The following is a 12,872-nucleotide window of genomic DNA, read 5'->3' on the forward strand; positions in this document are numbered from 1 at the left end:
AGAGAACAGGAATGCTTTCTGACCACTTGTATCAGATGAAAGATTAATTCCCCAGATAGGCAGAGAATGGAAAAATGCACAATGAAAAGCAAGTTGTGGATTCCAAAAAAAAAAAAAAATGAATGTTCTGAAAAAATTTTACAAAACGAGAGATGAAAACAATGAATTATATGAACAATTGTTCAAGGTCTGAGTAATCTAATTAAAGGTGCTTGGAAATCCCACCTCACTCCTCTCCTTTCAAATGAGAGCATAGGGGAGTGTCGATTGGGAGATCTTGCTTATGATGCCAATACTCTGGTATTGATCAGCAGCACAGCATATAAGCAAGTGTGGTTTCACATGCCAACATTCCCAGCATGTGTGCTCAGGAGATGGGAAGACCAGCAGTCCACGGTTGTCTTTAGTTATACAGCAAGTTTGGTATCTATGCTGCCCTGCTCAAAACAAACACAAATCAGAAAACAAGAAAACAGTCCAGTTTATAAAGGACAGCGGCTGTTTCTCGCCTGTAGCTCAGGATGAAAAAGAGCAGCTAAACAGTAAAGAGATAAATAGGAAGGAAATGGAACATTTTCCCATAAACTCACTGAGCTGTCTGCAGCCACAGCACGGCTGTCTACCTTGCAAGCAAGACTCACACAACTTCTTCATTGCACTTTCCTTTCTCAGGAAAGCAAGAATCCCATTCTAATAGTTTTCAAGGGATTTTTGGTTTTGGTTTTGGCTTGTTCTCTCTCTCTCTCTCTCTCTCTCTCTCTCTCTCTCTAGCTCTCTCTGTGTGTGTGGGTGGGGGGTGTAACAGGGTTTCATTATGTAACAATCTTGCCTGTACTGGAACTAGTTCTGAAGACCAGGATGGCCTTGAACTCACAGAGATCCACTTGCCTCTGCCTCCCAAGTGCTGGGATTAAAAGTGTGCACCACCACCCCAGTTAAGTTTTTAGCATCTTTTAATGGAACATTTTTGTTTTGTTTCTGTGATGCTCTGAACAATTTCTGAAGGTTCCCACTTCTCTACTTGAGCACTCTCCACACAATTACTAAATATTAAAATGTACCTTACCAAATGGTGAGAATATGGACAAAAAAGGGAAAGACAGTTAGTTATTCTGTTGAGAAGAAAATGATGAGATGTAACATGGAATGAGTATGTACCTTAGTATGTTCCCTTTGACATATTTTAAAAGCAATTTCTGAAAAACATTAAATAATATTAGCCAGTGAAATGAGCTCTGCTTTTAAAATGAGTGAGCAAGTACTGCCTTGCTCTCAAGCTCTTGTTTATCTACCTTTCTTAAATAACCCTACAGTCACCTGCTCCGGGGTGGTATCACCCAGAGTGGACTGGAGTCTCCTACATCAATTAGCAATCAAGACAAAGCCCCACATACATCCAGTCCAACAGATGCAATTCTTCCATTGAGGTACCCTCTCCCAGGAGTGTCAAATTGACTGCCTACATGAGCGACCAAACCTTACTGACATACAGTATTTTAATGTCTGTGGCAGAATGCTATTCCAAACACAACACTGACAATGCATTGAGAACTACTTACTTTTATTTACAAAAATCAGTCAGTTACAAACAAATTATATTCCAATAATGTACTATATGCGCTTTGCTGGGAGTGGGGGAACCTCTAAAATCTTGGGACTCAGGCTTGTTCCGATAAAAATCATCCTGAATTTGTGATCCTTTCAGTATTCAAAGTTGAGCCAATAAAATGATTTAGTTTTATTACAAATTGATATACTCAGACTTGAGATCTACGTGATTCCAATGTCTGTAATAAGTTTTTCAGTCATATCAAATGACAATGTCTTATAAAATAAAAGCATTCTTTTCATGCTTTGTTCATATCCTAGTTTACCTTGTTGCTGGGTTAATACATGGACCACGAACACCTTAGGGAGGAAAGGGTTTATTCCTCTAACAAGTTACAGTTCATCATCAAGAGAAGCCAAGGCAGCGGCCTGGGGGTGTGACGCGGAGACACGGAGGGATGCTGTGAAGCAGAGACACGGAGGGATGCTGCTGGCTGCTGTTACCACAACTTCCTCAGCTTGCTTTCTTCTGCAGCCCTGGATCGCCTGCCCAGGGTTGGTCCAAAGCCCAGTGGGCTTGGCCTTCTCAAGCCAATCATTTATCAAGAAAATGCTCCAGAGACATGCTCATAGGCCATTCAGATGGAAACAATTCCTCAGTTGAGGTTGCCTCTTCCAAGGTGGTTCCGGTTTGTTTCCAGATGACAAAAACTAACCAGCATCATTGATTCTTTGTCAGCTTGTGTCAAAGTAACAACAGATACAATGCCATTAAAGTGCAGCCTTTCTTTTTTGGTTTATCCCCAAGATCTCATATTAACATCACAGCAGACTATGTTTTAGCATAGTGTACATTTAAATTACTCATAGTCTTTTTTTTAAGTTATTTTTTGGATTTGGTTTTTTTGAGACAGGGTTTCTCTGTATAGCTCTGGCTGTCCTGGAACTCACTCTGTAGACCCCCAGGTCGCTGCCTTGGCTTCTCTTGATGATCAGTGTAGACCAGGCTGGCCTCAAATTCAGAAATCCGCCTGCCTCTGCCTCCCAAAGTGCTGGAATTACAGGCATGCACCACCACCGCCTGGTTACTCATAGCCTTTAAACAAATTCAAACCTTGTAAAGTTCACAGTCACTTTAAAAATCTGAAGTCTTTCAACTGTGGCTTCCTATAAAATTCAAAATAAATTACGCACTTTCTTACTCCAAGAAGGAATTGTTAGTACTGGGAACTCCGATGCCTGTGACATCACACAGGCGATAGCGAGACTTATAGGCCTGTTGCCAAGGCAACAGCCACCATGTACCCAGAGTTTACTGGGCTCACCTTTACCTGCAACCACGTAGGTCACCATTCATGTGTGTGTGTGTGTGTGTGTGTGTGTGTGTGTGTATGTGTGTCTGTGTGTGTGTAGTGCCTCCCCCACCCTCCCTCTTTCTTTCTGCCGCCATCTTTGTCCCCCCCCCCATTCCTAATAAACCCCATGTGGAACTGTTTGGCCTGGTGTGGTCTCTCATCCATACCGCTGCCTGTCATAACAAGTACAATTACAATTACAATTAAACCAAAGCAAAACAAAAATCCAACAGTGTTCAGTGTCCAGTGTCGGGGATTTGCTCATGATCTTCATGGGTTTGTAAGGAAACAGAAAACACTATCTGTCCTGCTATGCCATCTGGAAACACAATTTGCCCTGTAGGCTCAGGTCTAGTCCATTCTATACATGCTGGTGTCCTTGATGGCCATTCCATGTGTGGGCATCTCCAATTCTGGATTCTCCAAAGTAACTAAGGCAGAACCTTCAGCAATGGACTTTCCTGACCTCTTCAGGGACGACAACCATGCCACCTGTTGCTAGGCCTCAGTTTTTCTCCATGACACCTTTAATAATGGGCTTTCACTACAACTACAATAGATTCTGCATTTCGCTAACAGCCTCTCCTGGCCTCACATATGCCGAAGTTCAGCTGCTCTCCATGATCCCTTCAGTCCCGCAGATTTCTTGCCACCAAGATCAGTACCACATGGGAGACTTTTTACACATTACCAAATTTGGATGCTAGCTTGGGATGCAGCATTGACCCCTTCTGGACAACAGCTCCAGAGGCTGTATTAGCGGTTGAGTTTGAGGATGTAACTGCAGAAAATTTTAAAGTGATGCCCGAGTCTCTTACTCATCACAGCTGGGTTTTCAGCTCCAGCTAAAGAAGATCAATTGTCTTAATGACTGAAGATTTTACTTCAGTGGTGCTGGTCTCTTGTTAATCAAAGCTGATTCTTCAGCCCAGCTGAACGGAAATCACAGGTTCGTAAATAAAATATATCACAGAGACAGTCCTGATAAACATTAGAAAAACATAGGCCTAACTATGTTTAATTTGAATACAAAATTTATTTGAAGTCCATTTATTCTCTTCGATTTCCTCTGGAAATTTACAAGCTAGATTTCCACTGTCTATGTTTATCTCAACATTTCTATCTCCCAAGGTCCTCCAACATCTCAGTTAGCTCTGAGCACTCAATGACCTTTCCAGCTCAAAGCTCAAAATGCTTCCATAATCCATCTCCAAACATGGTGAGGTGTACTGAGACAGGCTGACTCCATGGCAAGTTTCAAATTGGGCAGTCCAGGCAAGTCAGTTAAAAAAAAAAACAACCCAGGCTTGTGAAGGCTTGATGACCCAGCAGAGGGGAATGTTAGAGCAGGGAGGCAGGAGGGGGCACACCCTCATAGAAGCAGGGGGGAGGGGGCAAGATAGGGGGATTTTAGAGGGGGAACAGAACCAGGAAGGTGAAGAACATTTGAAATGTAAATAAAATAATCAATAAAAAAATTAAAACAAAAATCCAGGCTTCAACCATCTAGTCAGAAACTAGATAGTGCCCAGCCACCTAGCCGGAAGCAAGGACAATGGATCAGAAAGTTTCCAGACCTCCCAGTCATAGGTTCCAGCCCCCGTGCCCTGGTAATGAAAAACCCTTAGAGAAGGAGTAAGACAGAGCTCACCTACTCCAGAATCCCTAACGTGCCCTAATCTGGCCTGCGAGCTCATTTAGCTGTCTCTCCATTTCAGAAGGAGGAATCCCCTCATGCTGGTCTGCTGCAGAATAAAACGCTCCTTGCGTTTGCATACTATTTGAGTCTGTGGTAGCATTCTTTGGTGAACAATGGTCAGCTTATAATATCACAGGAGTACCCCATGATCCTGGTACCAATTTCTGTCCCAGGTTGTTTTTTGTTGCTGTAATAAAAACACCAACCAAGATCAATTTGGGGAAAAGGGGGTTTATTTCAGCTCACAGGTTACATCATCAAGGGAACCCAGGGCAAACACTCAAGCAGGATCTGGAGGTCGGACCTGAGGCGTGGACCATGGAAGAACGCTGCTTCCTGGCTTTTCCATGGCTTACTATCAGCTCTCCCCCCCCCCACCAGTCTCCTCCTTCCGTCTTTTCTCGTTCTTTGTGTCTTTCTAAGCTATTTTTCAGATTTACCTATTTTATGTATATGAGTGTCTTGCCTGCATATATTTTGTGTACCACGTACACTTCTGGTGCCTGTAGTGATCACAAGAGGATGTTGGATGCCCTAGAACTGGAGTTATGTGTGGTTGGGTGCCGCCATGTGGGTGCTGAGAAAATACCTTGAGCCCTCTGCAAGAGCAACAAGTAATGTTAATCACAGTCATCTCTCTAGCCCCATAATTTACTTTTGCATACAATCCAGGGGACACCTTGTCAGGTGGTGGCACTACCAACAGTCGTCAATTATTAATCCCCCTCATCAATCATTAATCAATAAAATATCCCAAAGACATGCCCACAGGCCAGTAGGCAATTCTTCAATTGAGGTTCTTTCTTCCCAGGTGTGTTTAGTTTGTGTCAAGTTCACACAAACTAACCAGCATAGCAAATACAATTCATAGGGCTTGTCTCCAACAATATCTTTATATTTCAGTGGTCTTTAACCTGTGGGTTTCACTAGTTTGAGATCAAATGACCCTCTCACAGGAGTCACCTAAGACCATCAGAAAACACAGCTATTTACATTCTGATTCATAACTGGCAAATTTACAGTCACAAAGAAGCAATGAAAATAATTTTCTGGCTAAGGGTCACCACAACAGGAGAAACTGTATTAAAGGGTTGCATCATTGGGGAGTTGAAAACCACGACTTTAGATGTAACTGAATGGTTAAGGATTACAACACCATTTACACAGTGATTTCTACTGGAAAAAATTTTCTCTTTTCAGGTTTATATATTTGAAAATGTTCTTCCTGAGTCATTACATATGTACAGTTTCTGTGTGAACTGACTCATAGTTAATGAAGATCCAGCTCCACTTAAAGGCTTTGTCTTTATTGAAGGGGTTTCTCACAGTATTTCTGTTGGTTATAGTCTGAAGAATAAAGGATTTTCTGTGTTATTTAAATGGATAGGGTTTCTATCATAGCTAATTTTTTAATTATGTATATAAAATTATTCAATATTTGAGACCCTCTCTTTGCTTTTACAAGATCTCTCCAGCATGAAGCTGATGGTGCTGAAGAAGTGTTGAACTGTTAGTAAATTCCTGGAGATTCTGAGAGGCCTCTTCCTTATTGTATAGAATTATAGTATTGAATTCTTATGGAAGGCTTTGCAGCAGTGGTTACACTAATCTGGGTTTTCTCTACTATGGATTCTGATGTGTGAGTGAAGCCTGCACAGCTTTTAAAGGCCTTGCCATGCTGCTCACATTTGTACGGCTTCTCTCCAGTATGGAGTCTGCAGCGATGTTTAAGATTTGAAGAAGAATTAAAGGCCTTGCCACATTCTTCACATTTAAGGTTTCTCTCCAGTGTGAGTTCTTTCATGTTGAGTGAGGCCTGTGGTACAAGTGAAGGCTTTGCCACAGTCCTTGCATTCATAGGGCTTCTCACCCATATGGATTCTTTGGTGTCCAGGTAGATTATGATAGTTATTAAAGGCTTTCTCACATTCATTGCACTTATAGGGTTTTTCTCCATTACGGATTCACTGGTGTTTCATACGGGATGAATAAATGCTAAAGGCCTTCCCACACGCATCACACTTATATGGTTTCTCTCCAGTATGAACTCTCTGGTGGTAAATAGACTGGAAGAACAGTAAAAGGCCTTGCCACAGTCCTTGCATTTGTAGGGCTTCTCACCAATATGGATTCTCAGATTCATATGCAAGTACAAAGCGAAAGTAAAGGCCTGGCCACAGTCATCGCATTTGCAGAGTTTCTCTCCCTATGAATTTGTTGGTGTTGGTGAAGGCTGGAGGAACAGTTCAAAGCCTCGCCACATTCATTACATATGTGTGGTTTCTCTCCTGTGTGAATTCTCTGGTGTGGAACAAGCAGTGATTTCCAATCAAAAGCCTTCCCACGCTCTTTACACTGATAGGGTTTTGATCCTGTTGAGTAGAGGTTGAGGAATCACTGAAAGCAAACCGCCATACTTTAATGTGGAAATGATTAGCTTTAATATGCACACTTTTCACTCATGGTTACATATGTAAATGTAATTAAGAATCAAATAAATGACTGGAGAGACGCCTCATCAGTTAAGAGCACTGGCTGTTCTTCCAAAGGGCCTGGGTTCAATTCCCAGCACTCACATGGCAGCTCAAAACTGTCTGTATCTCCAGTTCCAGGGGATCTGACAGCCTCACACAGACATACATTCAGAAAAAACGCCAATGTACATGGAGAAAAATAAACAATTTTCTTTTAGAAAGTGAACCACATAAATGGGAAACTACAGACATCAGTACATCAGTAATAAGATACATCAGTAATCCTTCAGCATGATTCAGAAATGTGGTAAATTAAAACTGCCTAAACTACCACTGAGTGTGGATATGTAAACAATGTAGAACAAATAATGGAATACTATTAACTTAAATAGCTAAGGCAGTCATAACATTTACATGAGGATATCATGCTAGATGAGAAAAGCCCACAATATGAAATCAGTGGACTGTATTATTGGTCTTACATAGAAACTCAAGGTAACAAAACTTGTGAGACTGCCGATCTAGTGGTGACTGCAACACCACACTGGGCAGATGAACACATAGGATAGGTGAGAACACGGGGTGAGTGAACACACCAGGCGGGTGTATACACTGGACAGGTAAACACACTGGGCGGGTGTGCACACAGGTTGGGGGTGAACACACTGGGCTGAGGGGGGTGAGCACACAGGGGTGTGTGTGAACACACTGGGTGGGTGAACGCATGGGGGAGGATGTGTTTGTGTGTGTGTGTGTGTTAACACACCAAGCAGGTGAGCGCACCAAGAAGGGTGAACACACTGAGTGAATGAACACATTGGCAGAAATACAACTTTTATGCATACAGTGGTTCACTTTTCAAAGCTATAAAATCTTATACAGATGTGCTACCTAGAATGCCCCTAACACGATGAAACAATATACTTGAAATACATCACTGTTATGCTTTATATACCATAAATAAATACCTAAAGAAGGCACCAAATCAACAAAGTTCTTTGATTTAAAGGACAGAAGGTCTGCTAAAGGCAACATGTCTACCTATGAAGTTACCAAGTTAGCACATATTATTTTGAGGAATACTCACTTAGCAAGATACAACAAACATTAATAAGAGAATGAGGTGAGAGTTGGGTGTGGTGGTATGCGCCTTTGTTCCCAGAAGGCGGAAGGCAGAGAGAGCTCTCTCTGAGTTCAAGGCCAGCCTGGTCTACTACAAACACATTCAGTACTGAATGAAGCGGTACAGAGGGGCAGAACATGAAAAGCATCTGGGAGGAGATGTCCTTCAATTGTCAGAGCAATAACTGTAAGATATTTCCCACTAAAACATAAAGTCTCCATGCACACTGGAAAGTGTTGCGGGAAATATTAAGAAAGAACTGCTGGTTCCTGCACTATGTCCTGCTATTCTCTACCCCTTTGCCCCTTTGCCGGGAGGTCTCGTCTCACCACCTCCATGGCTAACCCATGGTCTTCCCAGCTCCGGTTCGCTTGCCTCAGTCCCTGAGCAGCAGAGTTCCTTCTCAGCCATCCACCCCCTGTGGTTGGCTGTCACAAATCCCCTTAACTCAGTAAATCAAAACTGTAGAAGCGTATAATTAATCAGTCAGATTTATATATCAATAAATTCTCAATTAACAAAATGCCCACACAATAATTTCAGAGCCAATTTATAGTGATATAAGCTGCCCGCCAAGATTAGACAAGTTATCCCAATTATTCTATCCCTGTATGCTATTATAACTACCTGTGGCTATTTAAAGTCATGCAGAATCTGAATCGTCCTGTCTGTCCTCCATTTTCCTCCTTCTTCTTCTGAGTCGCTCCTGTTTCTGCAACTCTTAGCTCCACCTTCCTTTTCCCTGTCCAATCACAGGCTTCTTGTTGTATTAATATTTAAATTAATTGGACAGGGGAAATTCTGCAACAGGAAAGCCAGGCTTTATCTTGTATTCTTGGACCACTCGCTTGGGTGCACTGAATCACTCATCCCTACACACCTGGGGATGCGCCTACACTTGCCCATGTCTTCACATCCCAAGGCTCTTGTTGTTGTTCCAGAAGTGTGACCAGGTATGGCTTGGGGAAAGCAAGACCTGTTTTGAAAAGGGAACAAGATGCTTGGCTGTTTTCTCCTGGAAATTAACATTCGGACCCAGTTCTATGCATGTATGGGAAGAGATGATAAATGATTGCAGAAAATTCTATCATTAAACACTTCCTGAAAGATGCTATTTAGGAGTCATTTACAACCTATAGCTCATGAGCCTTATTACAAGGAAAAGTATTAATGCAGAGGGATGAGATGTTTTCTTTAACATGTGTGCTCCATGCCTTGTGCTACCGAGCTTCTTAGCATTGCCATTACCATGAAGGCTGCACACCTCCACACACAGGTTAAACACACTCTAAAATATTTCTTAGCACCATGACATTCCTTAATTTTTCTTTAAAAGCAGGCATATGAGCTACATTGTTGGAAGGCATAAACTGCCCAACACAAGATACCCTACAAATGGAGGGAGTCCCATGTCGGCAAAGAGTTCCCAATGGAAGCTATCCTCACCCAGGAACACAAGGTGGCTGTAATTCTCCAGCATCACGTCCCTGTACAGATTCCCCTGAGCAGGTCTCCAAGCATTCACACTCCTCGGCAGAGAAATCAATGGCCACATCCCTGAGTGACAGCAGTTTCTGAAATTAAATGAAAACAATAGCAAAAATTAATAACATAAATATCGAATAGTCAACGTGCTTGCAGTCACAATTCTAGATTTTGAAAAAGATGAAATTAGAGATAGAAATGGTTCTGTCATAGCATAGGTGTCCAGTATTAGATACCTTTAAATGATATATCTCATTAATTCATCCTCTTTAAATAGAATGATGTAAGATCCAAAACTTAAATAAATATAACTTTATGGAGTTAAATTGTAAAATTTAGGAATTCACAAAACTATGTATTTAGTGTGGAATGCTAGTATACACATTGCATACATTCTCACAGGAAGACACTATGGTGGAGTACCACAGTAGAACACTGTAGCAGCAGTGGAGTGGGGCATACACTGGGGCCCTAATTTCTGTAATGCACACAGACCCAGAGACAGTACTAGTTAGTTCCAACCACCCCACCTCATTTACTGATACTCAGTCCTGCAAATGTATCTATTTCAACTCCTTTGTATCCTCTCTCTCTAGTTTCACCACAGACAGGACTTGTCCTCTGAAAGTGGCCTTCAGAGAACTGGAAGACAGTGAACAACACATACAGACTCAAGATGCCATACATTTTGCAAGTCTACTGCTGCTTTCCAGTTGCGCAGCTGACTGGAAAGTCAATGCACCTTGTTGGCTCTGAGCATAGGATCGTGTCCAGACCACACAGGCCTTAGTGACAGAAGGGCAACTATGATTGTCCGTCCTTTTAGAAATGTGGGGGGATATATGGTGGATTCATAAGTTAAAACTCCATAGGGTCTTCCTGTCTGATGGTTTTTCTTAGTCTTTTCATGAAGCTGCCATTCCACTGACTTAGAGATAAACTTCTGTCACCGTTCATACAAGTCCTTAACTACGGAACTGAAACTACCTACTCTTGGCTTGGTCGGGATTCCAAAGCCACTTGGCATAGGCCCCTTAGCAGGAGGTGCCTCTCACATTGATAATGCTAGAGATGTTGTTTGTGGTAAACAGGCAAGGATGCTGTTTGATACATTGTGTTTGCTTTTTAAAATCTTCGCCTAATTGGTTTTCTATGTTCAGTTAACATTACTTTGAATGTACAAATGAAATTACACTCTTGGTCTATGAAGTTGTTAAAAATTAGTGAGCATTTGAACCATCTTATTATGCATATTAACAGCATCTCACCTATAAATATAATAGATTAATATAGTTTAAAACACTTGGCTGGTATTTGAGTGTTGGAATCAAAATGAGGCTGTTTGTTGGGCCCATATGCTTTCTTTACTGATTGTTAATTTTGCTCCAACCAGGTGTGCTTGTTTGTCAACACTCTATATAAGGTTATATTGTATTCTAAAGAACTGCCTCTTTGGGAGTTATCACTTCAATAAAATTGATACAGATATAATTTAGGAATATGTATCGATACATGTAGCAATAGTAAGGATGATAGACAGTTAAACTAAACTTCTGATCAGCAGAGGCTTCCTCCATCACAGGGCTTGATGTCTACGTACATCTCACTATTACGTAGATGAGCTCACTCTAAAAATTGGGGGTAGTTCACCTAGTTTCAGATACTTAGCTTAATCATTTATACTAAATTTTTCTAATTAAATTTATCCAATTAATTTATTGTGTAAGAGACATGGTCTTGTCCTTTGCTCTTTATTAGTGCCAATTACCATTCTTTTGTGGTAGCAGTTCCATAGCATCATGAGAGCTATATATAGACCATCTACATCAAAAGAACTGTTTATAGATCATATACTTTAGAAGAGGATTGTTGGAAGGTTGGTGGGCTGGTATCAGTGTGAAATCCTCGGGATACAGTTATGCTGGTTGCAATAAGAAAAACACACTCATACAGAATGTTTGCACATACACCTTCTTGGTTTAATAACATTTCTATTGTAATAAAACATTACAACCAAGACAACATTTTTAAGGAGGATTGGGTGGGATGTTGTCTTGAGACGGGGTTTCTCTGTGCAGTCCTGGATATCCTGGAACTTGCTCTGTGAGCTCCAGATGTCCTGGAACTCAGAGAGCCTCCTGCCTCTGCCCCCTGAGTGCTGAGATTACACATGTGAGCCACACTGCCCAGCAACCAAGGCAACTTATAAGAGTGTTATTGAGCTTACGGTTTCAGAAGGTTAGAGGCCAGAGTAGTGGAATGCTAGCAGAAAGAGCTGAGAGCTCGCATCTTGATCCACAAGCAAGAGGCAGAGCTCTGAGAGAGGCACATTTGGTGGGGTAGGAGTCTTTCTGATATCTCAAAACCTGTCCTGAGTGACATCTTTCCAACAAGGCCACACCTACTAGTCCTTCCCGAGCAGTTCCACCCAGTGGAGACAAAGCATTCAATTAAGAGCCCATGGGCACCATTTTCATTCAATCATACCTTCATACTAGTGTTTGGGGGTGGAAGTGTTCTGTATACTGGAGTCTGCTTAGGATCATGGCTGTCTATAGGGTCTACATGCAATTGAAATTGAAGAGAAAGACAGGGGAAGTTAAGGAGCTCTGGGAAGAGAGAGAGAGCCCCTCCCCTGAGTTTGAAGCTTTCGGCAGCCGAAAGCCAAACATTCTGACAGCTAGCACTCAATGTGAAGGTTGCCAACAGAGGCAATATTTCTCTTCCTTGGCAATATTTTCAAATAAAAATGTTACAATAGCAATGATTAGGGCTGGAGAGATACCTGAATGTGTGAAGATATGGACTGCCAGAAATTCTGTCAGTTAATAAGAGTTTAGTTCCTAGAACTCATGTGGTAGAAATAGAGAGTGAGTCTCAGAAGATATCCTCTGATCCTATGTTCCTACCATGTCAATGTGGCACAAACCAGTAATCCTAATCCTTGGGAGGTAGAGGCAGAGGGATTAAGAGTTCAAGGCTGGCTTCATGTACCTATGGACAGTTTAATTTTAGCCTGCGCTCTCTGAGATCATATCTTTCTCTCTCAAAAAAAAATAAGAAACAACAAAGTCAGAGAGAAAAGAAGAAAACATTTTTAAAATGATGTCTTTGGAACTTATAGTATATCAAAATAGTGACAGAAACTAGAGGTTTGGCAAACTCTAGATGACCCTAAAGAAAGTTGT

The 12,872-nt window shown here is 41.6% G+C and overlaps 1 pseudogene; it reads right to left on the reverse strand.

The window, feature by feature from the left end:
* Positions 1–6,148: 6,148 nt before the first annotated feature.
* Positions 6,149–12,177, reverse strand: LOC127667090 (zinc finger protein 501-like; annotated as a pseudogene).
* Between the last annotated feature and the right edge of the window lie 695 nt (positions 12,178–12,872).

Source organism: Apodemus sylvaticus, chromosome 16 (assembly GCF_947179515.1).
Source record: "Apodemus sylvaticus chromosome 16, mApoSyl1.1, whole genome shotgun sequence".
Classification (NCBI taxonomy): Eukaryota; Metazoa; Chordata; class Mammalia; order Rodentia; family Muridae; genus Apodemus; species Apodemus sylvaticus.